At 37.8% G+C, this 20125-nt stretch overlaps 1 protein-coding gene across 4 annotated transcripts in view; it reads left to right on the forward strand.

Annotated features, from left to right (window-relative positions):
* The first annotated feature begins 2782 nt into the window (after nt 1-2782).
* Nucleotides 2783-20125, forward strand: part of LOC127418326 (follistatin-related protein 5-like) — a 314771-nt gene continuing 297428 nt past the window's right edge. For all 4 annotated transcript variants that reach the window (XM_051658892.1, XM_051658895.1, XM_051658893.1 and 1 more), the window contains exon 1: nt 2783-3044. The gene's annotated coding sequence lies outside the window, so the exon portion shown is untranslated. The remainder of the gene's footprint in view (nt 3045-20125) is intronic.

The following is a 20125-nucleotide window of genomic DNA, read 5'->3' on the forward strand; positions in this document are numbered from 1 at the left end:
CATATCTTTTTATTTAAGCATAGAAAAACAGTAGCTTTTATTTTTTTTAATACTAATACTAATACTAATAATAATACTAATAAACAAGGAAAAGTTATGACAATATGAGATTAAGTTAAGTTAGATCTGCATTATTTATAGGTTAGTAATATAATGTAAGCAATTTTGTGACACTGACCATGCCAATTTCTTTGAGCAAAAGTTTAGATTTCCTTGATTCCACAAAAGGTGCTCTTTGGAACATTTTCAAATCATACTGGAATAACATGGATCATTGGGTTTTGCACAAATTTGTGAACTCCATGCCAGCTTGAGTACATTTAGTCGTTAAAGCAAAAGGGGGCATTCAAATTGTAGGATACAATGGGGCTAAATGCACCCCTTAAGGAAACTTGGCTTTCTTCTGGTCAAAAAATGTATCAAGGCCTATATATACATATATATATATATATATATAGTACTGTGCAAAAGTCTTAGGCACATAAGATGTTTCACAAAAACATTTGTCTTAAGATGGTTATTTATATCTTCAGCTTTAGTGTGTCAATAAGAAAAATACATTTTAGACTCCCAAACATTACTTTTGCAAATAGAAAAGATTAGAATAGAAGAACAGGGAGCCCTGCAAAAGATGTCATGTCCCCCACAAAATCCCCCACTGAACATTGAGTCATTCTGGGATTACATAAATAGTCGTTTGGCTCCTTTTTAAATCATAATGATAACAGAAACCACCCAAACTGCCCTGATCAAAAGTTTACATACCCTTGAATGTTTGGCCTTGTTACAGACACACAAGGTGACACACACACAGGTTTAAATGGCAATTAAAGTTTAATTTCCCACACTTGTGGCTTTTTAAATTGCAATTAGTGTCTGTGTATAAATAGTCAATGAGTTTGTTAGCTCTCACGTGGATGCACTTAGCAGGCTAGATACTGAGCCATGGGGAGCAGAAAAGAAATGTCAAAAGACCTGCGTAACAAGGTAATGGAACTTTATAAAGATGGAAAAGGATATAAAAAGATATCCAAAGCCTTGAAAATGCCAGTCAGTACTGTTCAATCACTTATTAAGAAGTGGAAAATTCTGGGATCTCTTGATACCAAGCCAAGGTCAGGTAGACCAAGAAAGATTTCAGCCACAACTGCCAGAAGAATTGTTCGGGATACAAAGAAAAACCCACAGGTAACCTCAGGAGAAATACAGGCTGCTCTGGAAAAAGACGGTGTGGTTGTTTCAAGGAGCACAATACGCTCTTGGACTTTCTAGCATGACAATGACCATAAGCACAAGGCCAAGTTGACCCTCCAGTGGTTACAGCAGAAAAAGGTGAAGGTTCTGGAGTGCTAAAGGGGGCAATACACAGTATTAAGAACTAAGGGTATGCAGACTTTTGAACAGGGGTCATTTAATTTTTTTTCTTTGTTGCCATGTTTTGTTTTATGATTCTGCCATTCTGTTATAACCTACAGTTGAATATGTATCCCATAAGAAATAAAAGAAATGTGTTTTGCCTGATCACTCATGTTTTCTTTAAAAATGGTACATATATTACCAATTCTCCAAGGGTATGCAAACTTTTGAGCACAACTGTATATAAAGTATATATTTTTTATTGAAAATTGTTGGAGCAACATAATTCATGTGAAAAGAAATAACAATAGAAGGTTATTTCAATTAAAATTCAGTAAAAAAAAAAATAAATAAAAAAAAAAAAAAGGTGGCGAGGGCGTAAAAGGCTCCCTCACTTGAGGTAAAAGGCCCCTAGGGGGTTTAAAGTGATATTGTGTAGATATAGGGGAAATAGTTATAGTGCAACATTTGTCAACTAATACAAATAATTTTGAGACAGCAAGATGCTTTTTTGAATAACAAATTAAGATGATGCTTACTCAAAATAACTACTTCAGAAAAAGTCAACCATTTCCTGTTAATTTCAAACACATTTGGCATTTTATTACATCTCAAGTACTCTATAAACAAACTAATCTCTATTATGATTGGATGAGTCAGTGTGAGCCTACTTTCAACATTTTTCATAACAAATTATTTGCCTCACTTAAAAAAAGAAGAAAAGAAAATCAATGTGTAGATTTTTAGAAGTTAATTAAAAGAGGCCTTTAGCCATTACAACATGAGGGCTTTTTACCCCGAATGCTATCCTTTCACTTATTGGACATTTTTATAAAAAAAAGTTTGATTTAATGACCTTAAACAAAACTGAAAATTATAAATAAGTAATTTGTCTCAAACGAAATGTGTTTATTTCAGGGATTTTCATTAGCTAAATAAATATGCAACATTATTATTATTATTATTATTTTTTTTAAATAACCAAATTACCTCAAAATCAACCTATAGACATTACACGCAATGATCTCATGGATCACGAAAAATATTTTTTTCCAAATTTCCTGTACAAAGTGACAAACAAGTGTTTAGGAAAGTTGGTCTCAGACTGGTCTCAGACTTTTGGATCACATTACTGTAAAAAAACAAAAACAAAAAAACTTTGCTTATTAGCACAATATAAATGCAGAAATATATACAAGTAGCCTGCATAAACACTGCATCGCGAGGTAGAAGACAGGACACTGCACGCAAACTCTGTTCATCTTTGTTAAGGACAATTCATTTAAACTGATGATCACAGACAAGTCGGTGCCTCCAGTGGGGTTTCTGATTGGCTGATTGTATTATTGTATGTAAATCCGACCGGGGTTGCAGCCAGTAGGTGGAAGGCTCGCACTCGAGACCCGTAGCTTGAGGTGAAGCTGCTTTGTGTGGAGCTGTCCACTCCAGCGGAGGTGCTGAAACGAGGATTTCACGTCAACCGACAGCTGAAATATTCAGAAAGGAATGCACAAACTGGGCTGCTAACTTCGTCAGCGGATTGCCACTCCGAGGACGTTGGTTAACCAAAAACGGGATTGGATTTACTTCGTATTACCAGTAAACATTGTTGCTCTAAAAGTAAAGCTCGTATTTTAAAACCTCACTCGGGGAATACCTTTCTGGATCACTTGTAGTTGGACACGCAGGTAATTTTTTATCGTGTACCTATGATCTACATAGCTTGTTGTGATTTAATATCAAGCCTCAGGTCCATGGTGCAGCACGGATCAATTTCAGTGTTATTTTAAACGCATGTACCATATAATTCATGTGGACTTTTGTATTGATGTGCATTTCGTCAAAGAGAGATGCACAGTGCCACAGCAGTGCATTTCGAGTGTGCACTTTTATTCTCCAAATGAATCATTTAGCAAATTGTGCAGTGACATTCAGCATAACGGGCGCACGGTGGCAACTGACAATAGACCAGTAGCTATGCTAGATCGAGGGTGATGAAGTTAGGCGAGCTTTTTACACCCTGTGTTTTCGGGGACAAGTTCACTCCTCGGTCGAACAGATGTCACGTTAACGGTGCTGCCATTCCGAATGAGCAAAGTAAACGTAAGGGACTTTAGGCAAGCCGTTTAATTTAGGGTGTTTAGCAAGTTTTTTTTTTTTTAGTTTTTTTTTTTAGCACGCTAATCCTTGAGTGATATCGTGCGCGCGGGGAGATTATGCACTTGTTTTCCTCGTGCATATTAAATCTGGTGCGTGAATGGCGGGAGTGATCGCTGGTAATTGACGTGGTTGGCTGGAGACGGTTGACAAATTGGTGTCTGTAGTGCAATTATAAGGAGCAATGTAAGGGGTCCGCTCACACGGGGCGCGTTCTTGCGTTCAAAAACAGCTAGACGGAGCGGAACATAATCGATAGGATGCAGCTAGTGCTCATATAAATGCTGAAAACAGCAAGACGCAACGCAACGGCCAAAGTGTAGCTGTATATTAAGCAACAATTAAAAGGGCGCGTCCTGTGTTAACGGCCGTTACGCTGTAAAAGTCTCGCGCGCATCATCGTATGATTTCATTCCAGCCATGTTCACGAGGACTGGCGTTTTACGGATTTATTTTCGATACTGATGATTTCCAAAGGGAAACTTCATATTTTTGTGACCTTCAACCAATCAGGGGCGTAGCAGTCATTTTAAAAGTGTGTGTGTGATGCATTGACCCAACACTTACAGTGCAGTATGAATATGTTACAGTGTATATTAATATATACAGTAAGTATGAGATAAGTATTATATTAATATATACATATTATTTACTTTTAATATTTGTAGTATTTTAAAGATTAAAGTATTGCAAAAATAACTGCAAAATTTAGCTAAATTAGCTGCAAAAATAAAGGGCATCTTGTGGAGCACTTGCTTCTGTTTCACACATGACAATAAAAGACTGAGCACAAGCTGGTACTGAATAAATTATTTAATCAATTCAATAATGACAGTTGTGCATGTGCACAATTTTATTTTTTACTCTGTGCTTGAGCATTTTGGGATTTAAATGTATCCAAGTGGGTCGAGTGCTTTGACTACATTCACCAAAATTCGTTCAGATCCATTTAATGATTCATTGACCATTTCTGGTGATGCCAGAAGGTGGTGACAAATGAGTGTCTTGTGTGAAATTAGTCAGTCACTGAATCAACGATCAAAAGAAAATTTTAATGTTTTAAAATTTGTATGTCTACAGACCTACAAAGAGACTTTAGTAGAGGTTTCAAGCATTATAAGAACAAATCAAATCTATAATTTCCCTACAGTTTGTGAGCTGCTGACCATGACTTTTATCAAAAGACAAAAATAATAGTCTTATAATAAGAGTACATTTTCATGTATAAAAAGCATGTCTACATATCTATTCACTTAAGTAAAATGCCTAAGTGAAGAACACTACAGATCTATCTTTTTTCCCACAGTTTGTCGACTGCACACCAAAATAGAGGTAAAAAAAGGAGCTGATATTAAAAATAGCTTTATATATTTAACACAGATCTAGTGATCTGATTAAATTGACAAAAACAACCGATCAAACTATTACCTCACAAACATAATGTAAAAAGCATAACTTAATGAAGACTCATGCGCTGATATAAACTCCACTTACAATGTGTGCTTAAAAGAAGGATTGTCTTTTGTTTTTGTTTTCTGCAGTGCATTTCACATAATGCTGCCAATCAAGAACGATATGCTGATAAATAACTCATTTGTGTGTTCCTCATCTCTAGATTTTTAATTTAGATCAACATCAATGCAAATAAAAACAAGGATAAATGAGCATTGTTGAAAGCAACTTTGTAGAAATGAACTGAGCCGTGTTGATCAGACTGTCTGACTGATGGCTTATTACGTAAGGATTGTTTTGGCTCATGAAACTCACCTGTGATTGGCTGGATGGTCGCTCAATCTGCCCAAAGTAACAAAAGAATACTGTTTAAAAATTCACCATATGGAGTCGGTATGGGTTTAGCTTGGAAAAGTGCGGGGGACAAAAATCACCTTTTGAAAGAGTGCAGAGGATGTGTCCCCCACATCCCCCATGGCTGCTATGCCCTTGCAACCAATAGTAGTTCTATCACTTCTCTTCATCACATCGTTTTCTTTATCCATTTGATGTTTTAATATTATTATTATTTTCAGCAAGTTTATCGCATCAATATTAGACAACAAAACAGTTGCCTCAAGAGATTCAAAAGTTTCAAAGTTCATGCTGTGTTTGTTATTTTATTGAGAATGAATCCTAGTTTTCACAGTTTTTGTATGTGCAACATTCTCAAGCTCTTCTGTGGCAGGTTAGAAAGCTTTTTCAAGTTTAAATATTTTATGGGAATATAAATTTGTAGGATACATGTTGGTTTGGCTTTGTGAAGAATACGATTTTTCCTTTAAAATTCACTTTTAAACACTGACATAGAACTTGCTCTTGTAAGCTTAGTTATTATCAAGTGCTTAGTGTGTGATGTGTGGCTCCAGTTTATTCAAAAAGAAGAGAAAGGTTTAAATGCTAAACATGACTCAAACCAGTAAGTCCATATATATATATATATATATATATATACTGTATATACACACACACACACATACAAAAGAGTAAATGCACGGTGAACCGAAAGATAGGTGGAAAAGCACATTACCCACTGCCCAGTGTATGACTGATGAGGCTCATAGTTAATGTCAGCTACTGTATGAGCTCCCATGCTTTTCCGATCGATTTGCTCTGATGCATACCGAATTCTATATAAAATGTAAATAGGCGTAGTCCTGGCACTTTTTCTATAATGCCTAGAATGAATGATGAAGGATGCACTGGAAGGCAAAGGCTCTACGGGGAACTCACGCATAGCAGAAACTGAGAGAAACAACAAACAGTTGCATCCTCCACACACAAAGACAGCCAATCACACACAATGGAGGCCCCCCAACACTGCACATTTTGGATATCTCCCTAATCAAACACACCTGGTTCAACTCATTAGCTAGTTAGTAGAGACTCTACAACCTGTATTGGGTGTGTTAGATAGGGAGATATACAAAATGTGCAGTGTTATGGGGCCTCCAGGAACAGGGTTGGGAACCACTGGTCAAGAGAAAAGGCCATTAAAGATGCCCCAGAGCACATGGCCTTCAAAAAGCTGCAAAATACTTAGTCAGAGATTAAGAGATAGGAAATTCTGTGAGCAGATGGGAAAATGTAACAACATCCTTAGCACTATAAATACAAATAAAAAATAAATAAAAAAATCTACAAAATCTAATATTCTAAAAGAGCCTGCATCACACTTCCTCGCTGTGCAGTACAACCTTACCCTTTTGCTCCCCTTTTAGACTTTCACCCAATAATTGTAAATATTTCAGCAGCAGGTGGAAGAGCTGGTGTAATGGTTTGGTGTGCATTGATGTGAGCAGCGCTGCTCACTGTGGAAATAAATGTAGGCACTATTACGCAGGAGACTGGTTTAGCATACATGGCGGAAGATGATCTGATCTGTCTTGGTAACAGGAAAATACTTAACAGGATTGCTAGTAGAAGTGATCAACATGTGAAAGCTTAATCATTTCTTTTGATTAGAAATCAAAGCCATCTTTGTCATATTCATCATCAATGTCCACTTCATCATCAGCAACATTGTCAGCAAAAGCCGTTGCATCTTCATCATCATCATTGTTGTGTATACACAATAGTACTTGGAGATTTGCAGTTGTTTACTTTGCTGTAAGGCACTGCACACTAACGATACACAAAAATAAGAGGGGCAATACAAACACTCTAATTGCTTTCAATATTTAATCTCCTCAAATGACTGCCTCGCCTTTGCATCCTCGCAGTGAACAAAATCACCCTGAGATACACATTCAAATAAGAAGTGAGCATCAGAATACATTTATTTACAATCAAAGGTGCTGAGTCGGATGTGCCAAGCATATGCTTCTTCAGAACTTTATTCCTTGTCTCTGAGGATTTCCTACAGTATACACAGATATGTTCATGACAGACTTGAGTGAGTCCTACTGTTGCACTAATGAATCCTGACACAGCCCACAGATTGGACAGGTCAGTGCAATCCTCCGTGACCAGCAAATAACACAGTTCTCCGCTGAACTGTGCAGGAGCTATCTCATAGACTCAGCTCACAAAAGGTTTCTCTGGCTTGCTGTCTGTATCCAACTTCCTGGGTGGACATTTGGAGCAGTGTTGTGATGTATCTTACTTCAATTAGAGTTTAAATTTGAGTAGAAACTTTTGAGTAGAAATTATTATTTTTTTAAACCAAGTGTAACATCTGGTGGACTATTTAACATCAGGGAGATTGTGGTTGCTTTAAGTTCAAGTTGCTCCCAATGGCAGGCTAGTGCCTTGCATGGCAGCTCTGCCGTCATTGGTGTGTGAATGTGTGTGTGAATGGGTGAATGAGTCACAGAGTAAAGCGCTTTGGAACCGCTAAGGTTTTAAAAGGCGCTATATAAGTGCAGACCATTTACCATTTTACTTTATAATGAGCATAAGTCAATGTAAAACACTGTTCACAACTCATTTTACGTTTGTAATCCAAGTGTCAACAAGAAAAAAATGGAGGGCAAAACATGATTTACCCATAAATAATTAATTAGATCATGAAATGGAACCAGAATGGAGGTGCTTGGAGGGGAGGGGTTGAAAAAGTATGAGAGATTTTTTTTTTTTTTTTTTTTTTTTTGTCAGTTGATGTCAGTTGAAAAGGCAAGCAATTTTAGAGAAGAGCAAGTTACTGCATTTTGACAGAAGATTACGAAAACAAACATGAAACTTTACTTGGAATAACGTGCGGGACAATGACATGACACTCATTTGTATTTATTTATTTATTTATTTATTTTGTCCAGATCTATTAAGTTATTCAAAAATACATGAAATTCACACAAAACAATTACATGAATACTTGAATGATGAACATGAGCATCATTTTCAGTTTCTGAGTTCAAAGCCATTTTGATATTTGTATTAGGCTTAAAGTAAAAAAAAAAAAAAAAAGGTGTAGCTGTCCAGAGAAGGTATAAAACATAAACATAAACATAATAATAATAATAATAATAATAAAGTCTCATTTCAAGCTAGGATTCCTAAAAAAGTAAAGGTTTGCATAAGTAGTTTGGATTTTTATTATTTCTTTCTTTAAAAAAAGAAGACCCCTTTAGACTGTGTGTAAAGTTTTTCAGATGTTTTGACATATATACTGTATGGAAATACCATTTTGTTCTGGGCAAATTGAGTAACCTAAGAAAACTTTTGGATATTCGTGACTCAAAAATGAATATTTAAAAAAAAAAAAATAAATAAAAAAGTTTTACCTTGAAAAAATATGTTTCAACAGTGTTTTGAAATTAGTAATTACGTTGTGTACACATGTGTATTCAAGTTTTAAGAGAATTAATTTAATACCCTTTACTTGATGGTTACTCCACTTGATATTTTAAGGCATTAAGTCATACATACTGTATACTGTATATATTAGGGCTGTGAATCAATTACAAAATGGGGAAACCAATGCTAGACCAGCAGTTAGCTGCAGCCTCATCCCGAAGCGGCAATCGGAATTCCCTATCAATATCTGTATTAATTAATACACACATCATACACATGGCCAGCCTCCCCAGCCTTACACACACTCAGCCTTTGCCCAAAAGTAAAATAAAAGTAGTCACGCATAATTAGACACATTTTTACAGGTATTAATCTGCTGTTTTCCAGTGAACTTTTTTTAATTGTAGGATCAAATGGGCAAATTCAATTCATATCAAACTTTACTGGCAAGAGAAACTTAAGTGTACATTGTTAATGCATTATTAGACACTATACATACAGATATAAAATATAATGAATGCTGAAGTCTAAAATCTAAATCTATTATTTACTATTATTTTTCAGTCTACACAAGTATACCTGGCTGCAGTGGCGGACTGGCATTGGGAGAACTGGGACTTTTCCCGGTGGGCCGGCCACGAAATGGGGCCACATGGGTAGCCGCGTTATGCAGAACGCGCCACAAAATGGCGCCGCGATATGCGGAAGGGGGCAGCGATATGCAGAATAGGACAGCAACCAAGCGCAACAACTTTTGGGCCAGTTTCTATGTAAAATCTCGGGCCAAATTTTCTTCCCAGTCCGCTCCTGTCTGGCTGTAGCTTGCTGGCCAGGCCCTTCTCAGTCTGTATCGTGCTCACGCAGGGTCTCACTTGGGCGGTTTCACTTTTGATGGTGATTCAGATGAAAGTGAGTGAGAGTTTTCAGGCAATGCGAAGAGATATGGCAGCTTGCCCGTATCACTTGCACACCTGGTTCTCCACTTGCAGGTGGTCTTCATTCTCCGTACAGTAAATCTGCTCACGTGTTTATTATGCCCGGGACATGCGTTGCACGTAATGAATAAGTGCGCACTGCTTCACACAATCAGTTTCTGTGCTTGGATGTGCAGTTGAGTCGAGCATGCACCACCTGAAAATATATAAATGCAGATTTTTGGCAATAAAAAGTGTGGAAAAACATTAGTACATTCGCACAAAGGTGCCTGGGTCTCTCTCTCTCTCTCTCTCTCTCTATATATATTAATTTATTTATATATATATATATATATTTTATTTTTATTTATTTTTTTGTAGAAATTGCTATAAATGGTTTTTTTTTCTGTTTTTTTTTTAATTGTAAAACAGAAAAACAAAACAAAAAACAGCATGGACACAAAGATTACATTTATAAGAACTGAATATTTTTTAAAGATATTTCTTATTTATATCATCTCGGACAACCTAATTTGTCAACCCATACACTGATGAATGCATTTAGTAAATAGGATAAATTTTGATTTCACGTTGACATTAAACTTTGACAAATCATTTGCAGACTTTTTAATCAAGACATTTTTTCATGATCTGCTGACTTTCTTTTGTTAATATCCATTGTCAGATCTACTTTTGTTTGGACTACAAGCTCTTTATATACTCACTTAGGGAAACATTCCCTTCATATCCATAGAAGATTGCATTTCTGTATTTGTGTCTTGATTTCTGCTTGATAGACCAGATTTGTATTTGACACAGAGTATTTAATGCAAGCAGGATTTAGCAATGGGAGAAATTAATTTACTCTTATAACAACCGTTTTCAAGTTGAATAGATTAAAGAACAAAGCCAAGCTTGGAAATGTGATTTGAAATCTCATAGGGAAATTGTCAGGGTATTTTCAGATTGTCCAATGTTGTCCACAGGATAGAAAATCCAAACTGGTGACCTGGCTGTCTGATCCTGCTGATGCACTGGGTGTGTTATCAGTGTGTGTTTGTGCCCACATTACTGAATGTGTGAGTTCTGGACCATGTCTGCACACAGACAAAAGACCAGCCTTTGTGAAGTGGCATTGCCTGATTAGAGCTCTGGGTAATGAGGGTTCTGCTCTCTTGGACTTCATCTGCATATTATATGTACATGTGTGTGTGTCTATGTTTCTTGCTGTGTATGTGTTCGGGAGACACAGAGCCTCAGCACGACAACCCAGGCTTCCAGAGTGTCAAATTTTAATGGATACAGGTGCCAGCTTCTCATCATAGCATCTGTCCTGAGCCACAGACACAGCTCTAGAAACCATTGTATCTGTTGCATAACCAAACAGATACCGGGGCCTGTCTATCCACTCTAATCTCACGTCTGCTGGCTGATATGGTTGCGTGTGCTTGCTGCATTTGTATTCCAGATTACCAAGGGAAACAACCTAAGCAGCCCAACATGGCATGACAAATTAAACAAAAAGCTCAGGAGGCTTCTATGAAAATCATATTTTTTTTAATTACACCGACTCACAGTCTCAGACAAATTGCACAATTACTGTAATTACATCTGCTAAATCAAAAGGCAAGCATGGAATGTGAATGCTATATTTTGATGAGATCTCCCATTTCTCATAAAGCTTTGCCCTCTATGGGCAAAGTGAATTTGTTTCAGTGTAGGTTATAGGTATACCTACAAGTGAAAATCCTGGCATTATTTACTCATCCTAATATTACTCCAAACCCCTATTACTTTATTTACTTATTTATTTAGCCATATTATGAAAGTGAATAGTGACTCTGGACTGTCAACCTCCAAAAAAGACAAAAATATTTTACTGGGCACCACTCAGATCATCAGTGATTAGATATGAGTGTGAATCAATTTTATGATTTAAGTTTTGTGATTTAAATTTCAGTCTGCTCATTACACAGTTGATTGCATGGCTCTCTCTATATATTTCTTAAATTAATTGTGCAGCCCTTATGACTTTAGAATACTTGGGATATAGTGCAGTACTTTTTATTGTGTTATTTGTCCTTTTTTGGAACTTGACAGCCTGGAGTCACTGTTCATTTTCACTATATGACAAAAAGCTGTGTGAAGACTTTTCACAAATGTTTCCTTTTGTGTTCTTCGGAAGAAAGTAAGTCATACAGGTTTAAAGTGACATTAGGGTGAGTAAATAATGAAAGAATTTTCAATTTTGGGTAGCCTAATTTATTCCTTTAAGGTACAATCTCAGTTAAATGAAACAGCATTCGAGGTGTGAGTTCAAGCTAGAGAGCTCCCTCAGGCACAACTACTTTACGACTGTTTGGTCCTGTTGTTTGGCCCTGCATCTTATTAGATTTTAAAGAGCCCGACCACACATGCTGGCAAAAACAACTACAGAACCGTTAAGAGAAATCCTTATGCTCTTGCCCAGGGGACTGCCTTTCATTCTAGGTTGATTAGCATATTACTTTGCGTGTTCAGCAAACCCACTTTAGTGGGTTGGGGAGACTGGCGATTGAGTCACCCAAGGTAAGAGAACACCTCTGGAGTATCCGAAGAGTTATTCCAAAATGCCCATGGGTATGCTTGCACATTAATCTGCTTTAAGTCCAGCCGAATGCTAACTCCGAAAGGGATACAGTCTTTGAAATAAAAATGAGATGTGAGCCATGTGCTCTATCCCTTCAACAATTCAGCACAGTTGTGATGACATAGTCAAGTCATTCGACTGAGGCTGATGGTTGAATTGCATCAATTCTGAATTTTATTTGAAGCTTGTTTATCCTCTTGGATATGTACTTCTTTGCTGGATTTTGAGAAAGATTACCTCTAAAGAGTGATTTAGCCCTGAGCTCAATTTCCATGCAAAATGAAGGGATTTAAGCATTCAGTGCCTCCGCTTGGTGTTAGACATTTCTGAGCCGAACGAGATAGTAAACAGGAAAAGTATGAAAGTATTTTTTTTTTTATTATTATTATATAATGTTATGCTCTTGCTGTGCACATACACATAAATTTTTTTTCTTTACCATAATTTTTCCTTAATTAATATTTTCAGATGCAAAATGTTGTGCATGTACAGTATATGTAACCCACCATAAACAAAGATGCATGCAAGCATAAACAGTTAAACATTCTCAACTTTTGACATTTCTTTATCTATGAAACTACAAATTGCACAAAGTAGTTACAAGGAGACATGCAATACAAAATCCCACAGCAATTCCACTTTTATGATAACACTGCACAGGGAGAAATATCTGACTAGAAAAGATAACCACATGTTCTGAATAGCATTTATACAAGGCCTGTGTGATTGCAGCTCCTGTCAACGTGTTTTTTATCTGACTGGCATTTGAAAAAATGCTTTGGTTTTAATGAGTCAAGGATATTCACGATCCCTGGATAAAGCTTACCCTCCTCAGGCTAATCTGGTTAAAGAACTAGAGCACGTGGTCAGTCCCACCCAGCTAGACCCAAGTCATGTGATCTTGAGATGCTTTGATAACATGATGACCTCTAGGTGTGACTGTCAGGTGTTTGCTACACCTGTGATTTGTGATCATATATTGTAAGTGATGTTGCACAGTCTGTTGAATGAGAACAGAATATACAAATGGAATATCAAAGACTTCAAAGGGAATAAGTCTGCTATATATGAGACCCGAAATCTTTAACCACTTTGTCTCACCACCACAGAGGTGTTTTTTTAAAGCCACAGAGTTAGAGAGACATGTCATGCTGCTTCATGTTTCGCATCATGCACATCAGATTTTCTAGTTGTGGTGCCACCTCAAAGTAGTTGCATCTCTGCTTTGCAGCTTGTACAAAGAGAAAAGACAGTTTCGTAGGAGAACTGTAGGTTTGTTAGCCTTAAGTTCATAACCACATTAAGACTAGAGTCTTAAGAGCTCCCACCTCTAAATTACTCACCTGGAGGCCTGAAGTTGAAGAACCCTCGTTATTTTTGACTCATGACTGAGAGCATGCCTTGCACTTCAGCCTATTTTCTCTGGGTCTGTCTTTAATAATGTAAAACCTCTATCAAGATGTGCAAACAGTGCAATAGCCACAAGGGCTTAATAACAAAATAGAGATTGATAACATGCCAGCTTATTCATGGATTTCCATGAACTGTCATAACTGATTTGAGACAAAACACAGACATTTATTGTTGCACTTTTCAGTAGCACACAATAAGGCCACTTTTCTGCAGTACACAAAAGGTTTGCTCTTCAGCAACACCATACTGACACACACAGACAGCTTCTTGCGTCTCTCTCTCCCGTCTTCCGCTGTCTCCTCTCCTTAAATACTCCCGCTGCCCCTCACTGGAATGCAAGACCGGTGAGGCACCCAGGTGGACCTCATTCTACACTTATCTTCCTGGCCTTAGATGCCGCTTGGCCCCGCCCTGCTTGCCACAGTCGTTAAGTAAGAGATAATGTACAATCAGCCAATTGTTATCACAAAATAAACCCCGACAGATTTGTCAGGACTTGTCTTATATCACCCTGAAGGGGTTTATTTTGATATATTGACTAGCTGACTGTACATTATCCCACTTAGTACATGGTTAATTACAGTACAAAATAAACAATTAAATTGACACTAAATATTAATTTTTGTTGAAATTGCATCATAATGTGAGAAGAAAGAGACTGTAGAGTCTCCAGAAACACTGAATTCCACCTCCGGTTTGTGTCAGAGTTCTGTAAGGTGTAAGTTTGCGAAAATGACCGGCTTGACTGCTCATTATCTCACTTATTACACGACTACTCGCATCAGAAAAGATTGCAATACCTGAATTACCAGTGAAATATCTCTTTATCCCCAGATATCCGTCATTGTTCAGAAATATCAGACCTGTCGATGCCGCAATTGGCCAATCATAATCAAGTGTTCCAGAGAGCCATGTAATAATAATAATATGATAATAATAATGATAATCTTCCCCTTCAAAAAAGCTCTTACATCTCAATGGTGCTCACATTCAGATTACAAAATGGCACATCAATAATGATGGCAAATGTCATTGGTTCTTGCACGTGTCATAACGGAACGTGTTGTGCCACTTTAAGTATGCAGAAATGAGAATGAGATTTGAGAACTGCAGCATCAGGGAAGATTTTCAGTGAATAATAATCCGGATTTTGGTCTGTTCCTTTCGTCATATTTGTCAGCACATTTCAATCTAAAAAAAGAAGAAGAAAAAAAAGCTTATTCTGTTATGTGAAAGCCCATATACTACTGTAAGTAGTGGTTCAGGGTATTGCACCTTGTTTCATTTTGTGATGTGACATTTAAACTCTTGACAGTGATTAAATGATATTGAAACAAAGCTGCAAAAGTATAATTTGCATGACTTTTAGTACACACATGAGGTATACCAATATTGCAGGAAAATTCTGGCACATATTTAAACACAATGACATCTCTTCAAATAGTGAAATATAATTCAAGATTCCACTGACAGTTTATACAATGCCAGTAAAAGTCACATCAAAACAAATGGCCAACATCTATCACTGCCCACAGCCCAAAAGTTTGACAGACTGCAAAATAAAGGCAAGAGTTTCACAATGACAATAAAATTCTGGAAATTGCCCACTAACAAATCTGTCACTCAAGCCATTCTCTACAAATGGCATAAACATTTGCATCTCAGATTCTCAGGATAAGACAAGGGATCAGGAAAATCTGGCACTGAAATTGGCTCAAAAACGTATACTACCAGGCACTATGTCCGGGCAAATTCCATGAGAAATTAATTATAAGTCCTTTGTAGGTTAAAAACCAGAAGAAGAAAAAATGCTCTGAAACCCCTCTTTTGCAAGAAAAATATTTTATTAGGTGTTCAAATTCACCCCAGCTGGTCAGTTCAACTTGATGTTCCAAAGACCATTTCAACTGCAAACATTTGCACAAAGGAAACCAACACATAAATATTTTCCTCCTTCCCCAAACTGAGCAATTGTATAGTATATACAGTAAGAGCTAATAGAAAGTAATGTTATTGCTGTTGCTGTCAGCCATGAAATCCAGTAACCAGACCTTTGGGACTGCTACACAGACCTAAGCAAACAATGAAATGGGTCTATAATGTATGTCTTGACTCAGAGGGATCTTTTCATGCTTTTGCTGCACTGTCCTTTCATTTTCAATTTTTCATCCAAATATTCATAACCCAACCTTACATTTTGGAGGTTCTATCAGAAATCACAGTCAGACCTGTTAAGTAAAATGAAAGCATGAAGAAAATGTGTTATTGAATGAATGTATAAATAAATAAATGTAAGAAACTATCCGCGAATGTAATGAACCTGGATCAGGTAGTCCTTACTAACATAAGATGAACTAGGATAGGGTGACCATACGTCCTCTTTTTCCCGGACATTTCTTCTTTTTAGGACCTTAAAAAGCGTCTGGCTGGGATTTCTTAATTTGCGAAAATGTCCGGGATTCGGCTTTAGTTGCATTATGATGTGCATCTGGTCTAATACTTCACTGTGTGTACGTGCATATTTGCATTGCTTTAACCCCTCTTTGTAAGTCCCACCTTCTCGCACACCAATTGGTTGATTATAAGAGGCTTGCAGCAACTATTGGCCAAATTCCTGCCTATCAATCTCTCCGGGAATGCGCGAAGCGCTGTTGTGTTCGGCATCAAACGGCTGCTTGACATAGCAGCAAATGACAGCTGAGTGGAAACAATGCCCAAACGAAAGTGCAAATTTACAGAAGATTTGCACAAAAAATACCCATGCTTTCGTCCAGGACGAGATCCGTGGGAAGCAGAATATATGACATGTAAAGCTGGCACTTGTGTGTCAGTTGCTAATAAAGGTGCAAGTGATTTAGAAGCACACATTAGCTCTGTCAAGCATAAATTGTCAGCAAAAGATGAATGTTCATTAGGTAAATTAACAGACTACTTTTTGTGACCAGGTAAAATTATCACATTGCTTCATTTTCCATGGCCACTCAAAATAATAGTAATAGTAAATGAAGGTACACTCATGGCATCAAATATTTTATTTTAGTACATGGACATTCAAAAGAATTTTATATATATATATATATATATATATATATGTTATGCTAATAGTGTGTCTTTTTCACTGTATTAAAGTTTACATTCATAGTAACACTGTTTTGAACCCTATTATTCCACTCCACCACACCCCACCCGGGGACCCCTGACAGAAGCCTGCCTCCCCCATGTAAACCCTCCCGCAGTTTGGTAAAATATGGGAGTGACAACCTCATTCTACAACCAAATTAACTCCTGAAAAATTCAGGTTGGGACAACCGCATTTTCATAAATTCCACCCAGTGTGTATGGAACCGAACTGAACAACATGCTGTTAATGACGTGATCAATGGCAGCAGAGGTGTCCCTCTTCTCCTGGTGCAAATAACAAAAACAGAGGTATGTATCTTCATTAATTCATATATTCCAGTCTCTCTCTCCACTGTGGTTTCTGTCATCAGCCCAGTGGTCTCAAGGTAACACATACATTATATTCCAGAGAAAGTGTGCACGCTGTTTAATAACAGCCGCTTAGACACGCATAAACAAAACTCAGCGATTCTGTCTATGGCAGGTAACAAAACTTTAGCTTCTTTTCCACCATCGGGCCGACAGTTCTCATCGCAGAACCGTACTGTTCCTTGTCGATCTGGGCCAGCTGGCGTGGTTAAGGTTTCTTCACTGTGGTATGGAACAGATCCGTCTTTTGGCCTGAGAGGTAAACATTGTAGTGAGTGCGGCGCACCATGGAGGATGATCGAATATTCCAGTTGTTAGGACTGCTTTTTTCCCTGGTTTTACTTTGCTAACAAACAGCAGAGACACGGACCATGTCACAAAAAGTAAAATAAAGGAGCGAGGTTTACTATAATTTGCTGAGGGCTTGTGCCGAACCGTGCTCAAGTGGAAATGCAACAAACCGCTGGACACGAACATGCAGAAAGGTAAAAGTTCCCAGACTGTCACAGAATGGGGTGTTTGAAGGAAGGACCCAAGCGCAGATAGGTAACAATGAGCATTTATTAAATAAAAACAGAAAACCAAAACAGAAATTCAAAACCAAAACTCTCTCGATGGAGAAAACAAAACAAAACCAGTTTAGAATAAACTAACAGGGAAGGCAGACAGAAAACATGGACACACGACGACAGGAGCGAACGAATGAAGTGAAACAATCCAGCACAGGATAGCATACACAAGGAGCTAATAAAGGAGAGAAATCAAACAGGTTAAACAGGGACAGGTAAAAACAATAAACTAATAATGAGGATTCAAGAAGGCGGGGTGTGACGCAAGACTGAGAGACATGTGGCAATATGGAAACTAAACAAAGCCACTTGCTCTCACAGACACAACACCCGAATGACATGAGCGCATGTCACCAGAGACAACGGCAACATGCGCTCATGCCAAACGACAGACAAGACGGGACATTTGTGCAAGGGTTTGGCCACATATAAACAGGCAACCAAACCCCAGCACAACATGACAAGGAATCGTGACCCGGACATGCAGCACAAGGCGAGCACAATGTGAAGTGCGCCGGAGGTCATGAGAGACAAACACAAAACAATTGACACAAGTTCATTGCTCTAGTGGGCAGAGTTGTTCTATGTTCACATTTTATTGCCCTGTTGAGATCTCTTGGGTCAAAACATACTCTCAAGCCACAATTTTTCTTGAGTACAATGACAAGTGAGCATACCCAGTCTGTTGGTTCATCAATTTTCTTTATGATGTCCAGCTTCTCCATGCAGGCTAATTCCTCTTTGAGTTTTTTACGCAATGGAACTTTTCTGCATGCTTGCACAACAGGTGTCCGAGTTTCATCAACATTTATTTTGTGCTCCCCAGGCAGGCATCTGAGTCCTTCAAAAACATCTTTGTACTCCTCCATGAATGAGGTTTCATCCATTTCAGTCTGTGATGTTACTACAAACACTCTCCTCACCAAGTCAAGTTTCTCACTTGTGCTCAGTCCTAGAATTGGTTGGACACCCTTTTCCACAATCAGCATCTGTGTCCTCAACAGCTGTCCCTTGTGTTTCAGAGTCATCAGGCAGCTCCCATTCTCACCTGTATATTCTGTCACTTTCAATTTTGCTGGGTGAATTTTGCTTTTGACTGTGAAGGTTTTGTAGTCAGCCAAGGACAAAAGGTTAACTTGCACACCAGTATCTAATTTGAATGGAATTATGGTCTCATATACAATCAATGGCACAATCCATTCAGCTCTGTCTGATGTGTTGGTCTGTACTGAATCAACAAAGAATTCTGCTATCTGTTCTTCAACCGAGGGAGCGAACGCTGGCGCGTGTTGGCTTCCGCTGTTCCTTGGGGATATCGGATTTGTATATAAATTTTAGTAGTCTTTAGTAGAAGTTTTTTTAAGTCACAAAGAACATCGGTGGACATTACTAACATTCTGTTTGCTTAATTTTGGCCAAATCTGACTAAATTTGGCTAATTCTGGAGTTACAGGGAGCGGGCATTTACTCTTCTGTGGATTACTGTGTCCTCGCCACTTTTTGTACGTTGTAGCAGTTTTCTCCGGCTGTCGCTACCCTGGTGTTTGATCCTGAGGTCAGCTAACAATGAGGATCAATGAGGTACTTTCATGGAGTGTCCTTAGCTGGATGATTTTTACTATCATTTGCCACCCTGCTGCATTGATACTACAATATACAGTGGTTGAGCTACTTCAATTGCGATTCCATCTCGCTGAGCCTTCTCCGGATTTGCACCTCTACACAGATATTTGTAAGCCTCGTTGCAAATATATCCACCGTGGGTCAAGACAGAATTACAACTTTGACGATTCAAACTCTAGGTCCTTATGGTCATCTTCATCACGTCCTATTAGGAAATCGGCACGGACTGTTGACCACACTATGCTATCTGATCTAGGCAGATCAACTATCACTAGAACTGGTAAAGATACTCTCACTTTTGGATTATTCAACATCCGCTCAATCAACAAAAGGACTATTAGTTTATGATCTAATGAATGATCGTAAATTTTACTCTCTTTTTAACTGAAACTTGGCAGCAACAAAATGACTTTTTACAGCTAAATCAATCAATTCCTAGGGGTTTTGTTTATGCCTGCCAACCACGTGTTTCTGGTCGAGGGGGTGGTCTTGCAATTCTTTAAAATGAGAAATGGAAAGTGTCCAATATATCTGTACCTTCGTATGTCTCATTTGAATCAATGGCTTTACAAGTCAGTGGGCCAGTACCTACTGTTTTAACTATTATATAGCACCCTCCTAAGGTAAACACTAGCTTTTTAACTGAACTTTCATCTTTTTTAACTTTACTTTGTTCAATTACTTCAAATGTGATCATGGTTGGTGATTTTAACATACATGTTGATAAGGCAACCAGCACTGATACAAAT

This window comes from Myxocyprinus asiaticus, chromosome 27 (genome assembly GCF_019703515.2).
Source record: "Myxocyprinus asiaticus isolate MX2 ecotype Aquarium Trade chromosome 27, UBuf_Myxa_2, whole genome shotgun sequence".
In the NCBI taxonomy this organism is placed as follows: Eukaryota; Metazoa; Chordata; class Actinopteri; order Cypriniformes; family Catostomidae; genus Myxocyprinus; species Myxocyprinus asiaticus.